The sequence below is a fragment of the Agrilus planipennis genome, unplaced genomic scaffold, assembly GCF_000699045.2.
Source record: "Agrilus planipennis isolate EAB-ADULT unplaced genomic scaffold, Apla_2.0 scaffold53, whole genome shotgun sequence".
NCBI lineage: Eukaryota > Metazoa > Arthropoda > Insecta > Coleoptera > Buprestidae > Agrilus > Agrilus planipennis.
This window is the reverse complement of record NW_020438880.1, coordinates 1427902-1440231: the sequence shown is the minus strand read 5'-3', so window position 1 is coordinate 1440231 and position 12330 is coordinate 1427902. Positions and strand designations below refer to the sequence as shown.

Genomic DNA, 12330 nt, shown 5'->3' with positions numbered 1-12330 from the left:
AAAAACAAAAAAAACATGCAAAATAAAAAATTAATTTGAATAAAACGAACTTAATGAATTCTACTAGATAGAGCATGCAAGATAAAGAACTATTTCAACTACTGGGTCATCTTTGTCTTCTCCAACGTCGATCTGAAACAGATACGGTGGCAAACAGATTAATAAAGAGCAATTAAAATTAATTATATCAAGTATTCTCACCTTAATTAATTATAGAACGTAACCTTCCAAGGTTTACAGCTGTAAAAAGTAAACCAACTCCAGGAGGAATACTATAGCAGAGAATTTGTAATTTCGGTGGAATTCAAATAAATATCCAGTTGCTCTCACTCATGGGTTGAAAATTAACTGGATTGTTACAAGACAAAGACGAAACAGCAAATCAAGAATATAATCCACGGAAGACCACACCCATGTAGACCTTGGCTGATTCAGTATCACCAAACTGAACATTAAATCTCTCTCACTTATTGCATAACCTACAGAAAAGAACAAAATGACATGTTAATTACACTTATAAATAAGAAACATTAAACACAAATAAAATCGCACCAAAAAGCAAGTAAAATAGTGAATTATAAAATAACAAGCGTTCTTCACGCCATTTTACATCACAACCATCGATCACGGAATAGATAAATGTCAAATAACACGACGTCAATACGATCCAGACAATAGAAGGTTAAAAACAAAATCCATAAATCAATGATAAATGTTAATTTACTCTGTGGAAAATAAAAACTGTCAAGAGATAGAGATGCGCAAAAACCTCAATTTATACTGTTGACAATAGAAAATTGTTAACAGAAATTCCATAAAAGATTAATAAAGAGCAATTAAAATTAATTATATCAAGTATTATCACCTTAATTAATTGTAGAACGTAACGTTCCAAAGTTTACAAGTGTGAAAAGCAAACCAACTCCAGGAGGAATACCATAGCAGAGAATATGTTATTTCAGTGGAATTCAAATAACTATCCAGTTGCTTTCACTCATGGGTTGAAAATTAACTGCATAATGTTGCAAGGCGAAGACGAAATCAGCAAATGAAGAATATAATCCACGGAAGACCACACCCATGTAGACCTTGGCTGTTTCAGTACAACCAAACTGAACTTATTCTCTCTCATTTGTTGGAATATCTGTAGAAATGGACAAAAAATATATTAATCACCCTATTAATTAAGGAAGGGATCTAACACACTTAAAAGCAGGCATCAAAAAGCAAGTAAAACAGCTGAATCATAAAATGGCGACAAGCGTCAAGTTTGCATAATGACAGACAAATGTGAAATAATCATGGATGGACGAAGTCAATTTAAGCTGTACACAATAGATACATGTTAAACGAAATATCACAGATGCTGAGAACAATAGGTACCTGAAAGCAATACTACAAATACGTCATAATGTCAATTGATATAGTTAACTGTTAAAAGACATGCCATTACAGATTAACAAACAGCAATTAATATTTAATTATGTCAGGTATTCTTACCTTAACCAACTGCAGAAAGTAGCGTTCTAATGTCTACCAGTATGATGAGCAAACCGAATTTAGGAGGGATAGCACTGCAGACAACTTGATGTTTCAGTGGCTTCCAAATTAATTTCCAATTGCCTCCCATTCTCAGGACCAAAATTAACTGCATAATGTTGCAAAGCGGAGATGAAATCAGCAAATCAAGAATATAGCCCACGAAAGACAACACCCTTGTAGACATTGGCTGATTCAGTACAACCAAACTGAATTTTATTCTCTCTCATTTGTTGGAATATCTGTAGAAATGGGCTAAAAACATATTAATCGCCCTGTTAATTAAGTAAGGGATTTAACACACTTAAAAGCACGCACCAAAAAGCAAGTAAAATAGATTGAATTATAAAATGGCGAGAAACGTCACTTTACATCATGACATAGATAAATGTGAAATAATCATAGATGCATAACGTCAATTTATGATGTAGACAATAGATAATTGTTAAATGAGATACCATAGATGCACTGTAGCCGTAACGTCAATTTATACTGCAGACAATAGATAATCGTGAGAATACCATACATTCACGATAACGACAATTTACACTGTGAATAGACAAGTTTTAAAAGAAATACCACAACAGATTAATAAAGAGCAATTCACAATAATTATCTTATGCATTCTCACCTTAATTAATTGCAGAAACTAATATTCTAAAGTCTAAATGTGTAACGAGCAAGCCAAAGCCAGGAGAGATGCCACTGCAATCTATTGTTTCAGCGGTTTCCAAATTAATTTCCAGCAGTCTCCCCCTTCTCATATGTTGGGCAGTCTATAGAAACGGGCAAGAAAAAGTAATTAATTACCACTTTAAAGCAAGTAAATCAATATTATTTTCAAGTAGCAATGTGGTGGTAAAGTTCATTCAAACTGTTGAAAAGAGCAGTTCCACATTACTTTTGCTGTTCTGTTTCTGCCATTTCTGAAACGTTGTTTGAAAGTTGTCTATTGAAAGTAACAAATGGCTAAGAAATTAAAGTTACTGGACCTCATTTACTGTTTTTAATTGATACTAGTACTTACCAATTCATTGTCATGAATCCTTCCTTCAGCAAAAACATACTGTCTTCATTCTCAATGGAAAAAAAATCACTTTCGTGCATTCCCTTGGGCTATAGGTACAGCTACTCCCTGAAACGAAGGAGGACTGATGTAACCAACGGTCTGTAACTTAATGGCATCCAGAATTTTTATAATGTTCCTGTGAAATGAAATTTTATGAATGAGTATTAAAAAATATTATAATCTAGCTTCCCTAGTAAATAACGTGCATAATACAATGTTAAAGCTAATACAAAATAAATGTACTGTATGCTCTCACTAATAATTATAGCATGTATTTATGCTCACCTCAATTATCTGCAAAATTATTTATAGAAAGAACATCACATCGAACAACTTCTTTTACGCTAGCATCAAAACGAACTTCCATGTCCTCTCCGCCTCTCGTTTATCATCGATCTGTAAAAAATTAAGAAGCGAAACTAATTCACAATACTATTAAATAAATAAAACTTTAAATACAATAAAAACACGCATCGAAAAGCAAGTAAAATTGCTAAATTGCAAAATTTTAAAATGGCGGAGTAGCGTCGCTTTTAATACAAAATGGCAAGATGGACAAGAACCGAACGGNGAAGGCCGAAATTTAACAATGGCTTCAAGAAAAAGGAACACCATTCCACAATAACGCCATTAAAGCGGAACTGGTATCTTTAGTAAAGCGACATAGACCAAATTATGTGCAGTCGGATTATCTCCGTACCACTGCAACCTCAATTCCATATGGGCACAGATAAGAGGATATGCAGCACGACAATGTGGTCATCCACATTTAAAATAATATTTATATAGACGCCTAAATGTGCATTTATTTTAAAGAAACAAAAATTAAAATTGTAATCAATTATTATCCTCCTCCTTATATATAATTTGGTACACTACACCACTGGAATTTTTAATTTCTCGATCGTTTCTACCTGTTCAGCATGACGACTCATTTCTCTTTTTATTTGTCAGACTAGTTAAATAAACTCTACTTATTATCGTCAATTTATTTGGTTTAGATAAAGTGACCACACGTCCCGATTTTGGCGGGACAGTCCCGCTTTTTCGTGCTGTCCTGCGTCCCGCTGATTTTTAAAAATGTCCCGCTTTTTAGAAAATATCTGCATTTCTTATTTTAAATGTACTGTAAAAATATATAATTTGACCAATTCATGTGAAATATTTCGACATTTTAATAAATGATCCGAATCTATTGCAAAGTATTCACTCGTGAAAAATATGACCGTAAAGAGAATCATATTTTTTTTAATTAAAAAATTTAATTTGATTAAAAATAATGATGTTCAAATTATTATTTTTTTACAGATATATTTATAGTTACCAATAATTAATAATAAATAAATTTTTGTACAAGTATATGAATGTATACAATAAAATATATATAACTAAATTGTAATTCTCATTTCATCACATTTGTCCCGCTTTGTCTCAATGAAAATGTGTTCACTTTAGGTCTAGGGAACTTAAAGTACACATTGACAAAAATAAAAAAAGAACACGACCAACAAAACAAAAATAGTCTAATTGTAAACTATTATAAAAACATACATAACTTCACGAAAATGTTGACTTGTGGGTTTATGGCATTCCTGTGGTACAATAAAATTCGACCAAATGGACAAAAAGTTCAATGTTTTAAACATTAAACGAATCAAATTAAGAAACTATGTAATTGCAGTATAATGTTAAAAGTACCTTACTGTTATTTATNGTCTGAAAGGAAGTAACGCTAGAGTAGACTCGCGAAAAGTGTATAAGACACTTTTAAGATCAACTAAATAGCTAAGCCCAAGGGAAGTCGTTCGGGGAGGCCCTCCCTAGTTCCACAAGGGTGAGAAGGAAGACACACGATAACGAAACATTGAATCATGTAGAAGACGTAGGGTAAATGCAAAGCAATTTATAGTAAGAATATGCAGTAAGCTAAGCGAAGAGGTAAGCAAGAGACATGTTAGACTACACTACAACTACTAAAAGAGTTACTGCTACTACTACAACAATTACTTCAAACAAAATGAACAAAAATAAGCATGCAAAATAAAAAATTAATTTGAATAAAATCAACTTAATGAATTCTACTAGAGAGAACATGCAAGATAGAGAACTATTTTAACTACGGGGTCATCTTTGTATTCTCCAACGTCGATCTGAAACAGATACGGTGGTAACAGATTAATAAAGAGCAATTAAAATTAATTATGTAATGTATTCCTACCTTAATTAACTGTAGACTCTAATGTTCCAAAGTTTGCAGGTGTGAAAAACAAACCAAATCCAGGAGGAATGCCAATTCAGAAAATTTGTTATTTCAGTGGAATTCAAATAAATATCCAGTTGCTCTCACTCATCAGGTCAAAACTAACTGCATAATGCTGCAAAGCGAAGACGAAAACAGCAAACCAAGAATATAGTTCACAAAAGACCACACCCATGTAGACAATGGTTGTTTCAATACGGCCGAACTGAACTTTAACTTCTTCTCATTTGTTAGATAACCTGCAGAAATGGACAAAAACACATATTAATTAAACTAATTATTGAGAAATACAACTAAGAACATATCAAACAGCTAAATTATAAAATGACAAGCGTTACTTTTACGCCATTTTACATCGCAACCATAGATCATGACATAGACGAATGTCAAATAACAGGACGTCAATTTATGATGCAGACAATAGAAAAAGGTTAAAAAGAAACTCCATAGATCAATTTGTTCTGTGGAAAACAAAAACTGCCAAGAAATATAGATGCACAATAACCTCAATTTATATTGTTGACGATACACAATTGTTAACAGAAATTCCATAACAGATTAATAAAGAGCAATTAATATTAATGAAGGCATCTATTCTCACCTTAACTAATTGTAGAAAGTGGCGTTCTAAAGTCTACTAGTGTGATGAGCAAATCATATCCAGGAGAGATGCCACTGCAGACAATTTGTTGTTTCTGTGACTTCCAAATTAATTTCCAATTGCCACCCATTGAAGACGTCTGCAAACTGCAATTCCTTCTCATTATTTGGACAATCTGTAGAAACAGACAAGAAAAAGGAATTAATTACCATTTTTAATGAAGTAAATCAGTAACATGCACACTCATGGAAAGATCCCTTCCTTCCACATTAATTCTGCTGTTCTGCTTCTGAAACGTTGTTTGAAAGTTGTCTGCTGAAGCAAATTACAAATGTCTAACAAATTGAAGTTTCTGGGATCTCATTTATTATTTTTAATTGATACTGTTACATACCATTGTCATAAATCCTTTCTTCAGCACACTGTCTCCGTTCCCAATAGAAAAAAGACACTTTCATTCAGGTACAACTACGTTGACTTGTGGGCTTATCGCATTCCTGTGGTACAGTAAAATTCAATCAAACGGACAAGAAATTGAATTTTCTAAACATTAAACGAATGAAACTAAGAAACTTGGTAATTGCAGTACAACATTTTTGAAGTACCTTATTGTTATTTATAAAAAAACTTTGAGCGCAATTAAATACACACAATGCTAAAATCTGTCGAATTTAGTTATTTAGAATTTGAATCTTATAAAGTTATTAGCCTATAATTTGTAGTTATTTTGTACCAAAATAGGACAAAAGCATACAGTACATATGTAATTTTTTGATTTTCCTCATTAATTTTGATGTTCTGCTTCAGACATTTACAAAACGTTGTTTAAAATCTATCTTTCGACAGTATATTACAAATGGTTATGAAATTGAGGTTTCTAGTATTTCCACTACTTTCTATTATTTTTAGTTGATATTTTACTTACCAATCCATTTCGCAATTTTTAAATTCTTCCTTTAACAATCCTGCCTCCGTTCTCAATCCAAAAAAGGCACCTTCACGCTTTTTTCGGGACTTCAGTTACTGCTACTTTTCATAATACATAGCATAACTAATTTTATGTTCCTGTAAAATAAAATATTATGAAACAGTATTCTGATACAATTCATTTTGCCTCCCTACTAAAAGACGTACATAATACAATATACTATATACATAAAATAATGTCAAATCCTATTCTTTGTTAATATCAAATAAATATATTATACATAATTTTTAGTTCTTTGGGGTACTGCTATGCTCTGGAACAAACTGCTTCGTTTTAATAAACTGTTATTAAAATAACAACTGTTTTTATATGAAATTTAGTTACAATAAATACCATGCCTAAATTAATAATGAAAATTTGAAATGTAACGTCTTATTAATAAAATTAGCTGTTTTAACGATTTTATTCACATGTCTATATTAAAAAAAATATCATTAATTATAATTTACAAGTTTGAAAATCTTACCTTAAGTGTAATGTCGACACAGTCCTCTATTGTAAGATTCAACCCTCGTTAATAACGTGTGGTATTTGAAGACCAATTATCTATCTAACTGAACATTAACTTCCTCTCATTTGTTGGATAACCTGCAAAAATTGACAAAAAAAAGACATATTAATTAAACTAATTATTGAGAAACACAACTAAAAACACACCAAAATGCAAATAAAACAGTTGAATTATAAAATGATAAGCGTTACTTTTACGCCATTTTACATCGCAACCATAGATCATGACATAGATAAAAGGTTAAAAAGAAACTCCATGGATCAATGATAAATGTCAATTTGTTCTTTGGAAAACAAGAACTGTCAAGAAATATAGACGCACAGTAACCCCAATTTATATTGTTGACAATAGACAATTGTTAACAGAAATTCCATAACAGATTAATAAAGAGCAATTAATATTAATGAAGTCATCTATTCTCACCTTAACTAATTGTAGAAAGTGGCGTTCTAAAGTCTACTAGTGTGATGAGCAAACCATATCTAGAAGAGATGCCACTGCAGACAATTTGTTGTTATTAATTTCCAATTGCCACCCATTGAAGATGTCAAAATCATCCGTTGTTTCAGTAGCATCAAAATTAACTGCAATTCCTTCTCGTTATTTGGACAATCTGTAGAAACAGACAAGAAAAAGTAATTAATTACCATTTTTTAATGAAGTAAATCAGTAACATATACACTTATGGAAAGATCCCTTCCACATTAATTCTGCTTCTGAAACGTTGTTTGAAAGTTGTCCACTGAAGCAAGTTACAAATGTCTAACAAATTGAAGTTTCTGGGATCTCATTTACTATTTTTAATTGATACTGTTACATACCATTGTCATAAATCCTTTCTTCAGCAAACTGTCTCCGTTCCCAATAGAAAAAGGGCACTTTCATGCTTTGTTTAAGACCATAGGTAGAGCTACTTCAGGANTTGACAGTATATTACAAATGTTTAAGAAATTGAGGTTTCTAGTATTTCCACTACTTTCTATTATTTTTAGTTGATACTTTACTTACCAATCCATTTCACAACGTTATAAATCCTTCCTTTAACAGTCCTGTCTCCGTTCCCAATCCAAAAAATGACCTTCACGCTTTTTTCGGGACTTCAGTTACTGTTACTTTCCAGAGTGAAAAAGGACCGACACAACCGATGTTTTATAATACATAGCATCCCTAGTTTTATGTTCCTGTAAAATAAAATATTATGAAACAGTATTCTGATATAATTCATTTTGCCTCCCTGCTAAAAAACGTACATAATACAGTATACTATATATATAAAACAATGTCAAATCCTATTCTTTGTTGATATCAAATAAATATATTATACATATTTTTTACAGTTCTTTGGGGTACCGCTATGCTCTGGAAAAAAACTGCTTTGTTTTAATAAACCGTTATTAAAATAACAACTGTTTTTATATGAAATTTGGTACCTATAATAGTTCAAATTAAAGTATATTATTAATTTTAAAAATTGGAGCAATATTTTGCTTTTGAATCATTGCAATTCTGTTATAATGAATTAAAAGCTAAATATATGCAACCTAATAGTATATAAGATCAAATTAATAAAGGAGTATTGCACTGCCAAGAAAAAATAAAACACTTAGCACTAAAAAGTTTCATTAACAATAAATCAAGAACAAAATTTTAAAGAATCAAATTATGTAAGGGCAAAATTAAATAAAAACATATATTAGAGAAACGCAGAGTACATAATTTGTTATATTTTTTATTTCAAATGCTTGACCAAGTTAAACATATAGAAAGATTTATAATTTATGGTAATGTATTAAACTGTTACTTCAAGTTTTAAAAAGTTTTGTTAGTGATAATTTCTCAATCTTTGGGCACACGATTAAAAATTCATTGCTTTGTTTTTATCATGATTACTATATGTCACTGTCCTTACAATTTTTATGAAAAAATAAGATTTTAAAACCTTAATGCTACGCAGCTAACAGAACAGAGCTGTTGTACTAGTTGCCTATCAAATGATTTTTAATAACCTTAAATATTATAGGACAGTGAACTTGTTTTTTCGATTAGTTAAGAAAAACTACTTAAAAGGAATATACTTACAGGTGCTAGTTATTATTAAAGAGATGAGTCAAGGAGGACCTTGGTATAGCATAAGTCAAAAATTAAATCAAAGTACGGCACGATCTTTTAATTTTCTAGAGACGTGATCTTATAATAAAATGAAAAACATACAAGTAATACAAACAAAACTCACTGTTCATTACTTCTATCTCAGCATCAGCGTTCCAAAGAAATAAGTAACCCATTTACAATATTGCTAACAAAATTAACTGCAACAAAATCAAGGATTAATTTTCAAAACTATTACAGTCAGTGTTTCTTTTTTAAATTTCATGTTTTCATATTATAAATTAAATAAAGAAATGGTACAGTGTGAATCCAAAATTCAAAGTAAATTAAACAATACTGAAGTTTCATATGGACTTTGTTAAGATTTCAGAGTTTCCCAAAGCTGCTACCAGAAAAAATTAATTTCTACCTACAATTTGTACAATACAATCCAAATAAACATATACACAATTCAAAAATAGTACTGCCTTATGAAATATTTTGTCAATAATAATGAGCCAAAAATTCCCTAAAAGGTTATAAGTTAAGCTGGTGTATACAATTAATTTTTCACATTCAAAATAAAACTTATACAACTTAATTTTTTTGAACTGAATTATTCAAAACAGAACTTACTTTGCGGTGCTGCAATTCGCTTATTTATAGTTAACACATCTAACGTTAATTAGTTACCCGCGATTACTACAAAATTTCCTGACATTTAAGTCTACGTATTACAATTAATCATCTACATACTATAATTAATCAATCATCTTTATTTCAACATTATAGTTGCTACTGTCGGCCATTATTATTTGTTAATTGTTGATGTATTGTTGTCTAAGTCGGCCATTATGATTTTTTAATTGTTGATGTATTGTTGCGACATCAGCCATTAAAGTTTATTTCTGCAACTAGACCGTTTTTAAAATATAACACCAAATACTAATGAGTAAAACAACCTTCCATTTAAAATAGGGGGATTTATCATAAATAAAACCTGATTAATAAATTATCCTATTGAATAAATTGTTTAAATGTTGGTATCCTCATACTCTCTGGCTTGTATCCATCTAATCTAAATTACATTAAAAAACTTTTTTTCGCTTCTTGTGAAGTGATGCAGGCGATTTGTTATTAACTGACCATTAATGTATATACAATAGTACTATATTTTATAATTACTATTATATCACATTAAACACAAGCTCAAAAATTTATTAAAAACTCTTCAACTTGCCAGAACCAATACAATGCTTAGTTTCGAAATAGTTTATTACGATATTAAAGCTTATTAAGAAACAACTCTTTAAAAGCCTACATGTGGATATATGGTAAAATAATTCTCAAAAGCAGTTATTAAGGTTGTCATGTCCATAATAACTTATTTATGGTAATTAATGAGCAAAAGGGAACAGATTGAAAGATAAACTTCCGCATCACGGATTTTTCTTGTTAGAAATAGCTTAAAATGACCTAATCATGAAAACTTACATCTATGACTTACTATTGATCTTGCCGTTAACTAAAAGCAGTCGCTTTTTACGAAACAACTNCTGTAAGGAAGAAGGAGTGTTATGTGAAGAAGATGTTTTTAATGTTGTTGTCAGTGCTGTGGGGGGTGACATGAGGAGAGCAATAACATGTTTACAGAGTTGTTCTAGACTCAGAGGAAAAAATGAGCAAATAAATATTAATGATGTGTATGAAGTCACAGGAGTAATTGCATTTCCACCTATTAATTTTTTGTTACAAAAGTTAGTTTAATAATATTTTAGATTGTTCCAGAAAAATGGTTTAATGATTACATAGAAGCTTGCAAAAAGGAACCTAAAGATGTAGCAGATATGGTTGATACTATACTTTTAGAAGCTTATCCGGCTTCACAGGTAGAATCGTATATATATATATATATATCAGGGGAAGGGGCACCGTTGCAAACCTTAACCTAACCTAAGTTAGTGTTGCTCATAGGTGTTGCTGAGTAGGTTAGATTAAGGTATGCAACAGTATCCCCATCCCCTATATTATATACACTATGTCTGATCAGTACTCCAGAAAAATTAAGGAGAAAGAAAGTACATGAAAAAGAAGTAGAATGAGCCACTTCGCACCACTCACTGATATAGTACATAAACGTAAGGGTAGTGACCTTACCGAAAGCCCCAACTGCTCCGGCAATGATGAAGAGTATTCGCGTGATACCGCCGGTGCATTCCCACTGCACCGTCCATATGTAACCACCACATCCGCATATTCTACATGTGAATACATTGGTTTATGCTTTATATTTTCACATTCCACGTTTATATACAGGGTGTCCCAGTTATTGGTAATGTATTAAACTGTTACTTCAAGTTTTAAAAAGTTTTGTTAGTGATAATTTCTCAATCTTTGGGCACACGATTAAAAATTCATTGCTTTGTTTTTATCATGATTACTATATGTCACTGTCCTTACAATTTTTATGAAAAAATAAGATTTTAAAACCTTAATGCTACGCAGCTAACAGAACAGAGCTGTTGTACTAGTTGCCTATCAAATGATTTTTAATAACCTTAAATATTATAGGACAGTGAACTTGTTTTTTCGATTAGTTAAGAAAAACTACTTAAAAGGAATATACTTACAGGTGCTAGTTATTATTAAAGAGATGAGTCAAGGAGGACCTTGGTATAGCATAAGTCAAAAATTAAATCAAAGTACGGCACGATCTTTTAATTTTCTAGAGACGTGATCTTATAATAAAATGAAAAACATACAAGTAATACAAACAAAACTCACTGTTCATTACTTCTATCTCAGCATCAGCGTTCCAAAGAAATAAGTAACCCATTTACAATATTGCTAACAAAATTAACTGCAACAAAATCAAGGATTAATTTTCAAAACTATTACAGTCAGTGTTTCTTTTTTAAATTTCATGTTTTCATATTATAAATTAAATAAAGAAATGGTACAGTGTGAATCCAAAATTCAAAGTAAATTAAACAATACTGAAGTTTCATATGGACTTTGTTAAGATTTCAGAGTTTCCCAAAGCTGCTACCAGAAAAAATTAATTTCTACCTACAATTTGTACAATACAATCCAAATAAACATATACACAATTCAAAAATAGTACTGCCTTATGAAATATTTTGTCAATAATAATGAGCCAAAAATTCCCTAAAAGGTTATAAGTTAAGCTGGTGTATACAATTAATTTTTCACATTCAAAATAAAACTTATACAACTTAATTTTTTTGAACTGAATTATTATTGACAAAATATT

The 12330-nt window shown here is 30.7% G+C and overlaps 3 long non-coding RNA genes across 6 annotated transcripts in view; all 3 read right to left on the bottom strand.

The window, feature by feature from the left end:
• LOC112906738 overlaps window positions 1-9267 on the bottom strand; it is a 16048-nt gene extending 6781 nt beyond the window's left edge. The window contains exons 1-2 of the long non-coding RNA XR_003232545.1: window positions 9202-9267; window positions 7977-8149 (exon numbers count right to left, since the gene is read on the bottom strand). This is a non-coding gene — a long non-coding RNA (uncharacterized LOC112906738). The remainder of the gene's footprint in view (window positions 1-7976; window positions 8150-9201) is intronic.
• Window positions 1863-3085, bottom strand: LOC108743527. Of its 2 annotated transcripts, XR_001938847.2 has the most exons (4): window positions 2894-3085; window positions 2567-2744; window positions 2171-2315; window positions 1863-2088 (listed from the first exon to the last, which is right to left on the bottom strand). It is a non-coding gene; the product is annotated as an uncharacterized LOC108743527 (long non-coding RNA). The 2 variants fall into 2 exon arrangements; XR_001938846.2 differs by having other exon boundaries at window positions 1863-2315.
• Window positions 4975-7882, bottom strand: LOC108733109. Of its 3 annotated transcripts, none has more exons than XR_003232542.1 (7): window positions 7790-7882; window positions 7392-7581; window positions 6924-7045; window positions 6395-6534; window positions 5864-5966; window positions 5470-5781; window positions 4975-5107 (listed from the first exon to the last, which is right to left on the bottom strand). It is a non-coding gene; the product is annotated as an uncharacterized LOC108733109 (long non-coding RNA). The 3 variants fall into 3 exon arrangements; XR_003232541.1 differs by having other exon boundaries at window positions 5470-5644; XR_003232540.1 differs by having other exon boundaries at window positions 5470-5966.
• Window positions 9268-12330: the final 3063 nt, after the last annotated feature.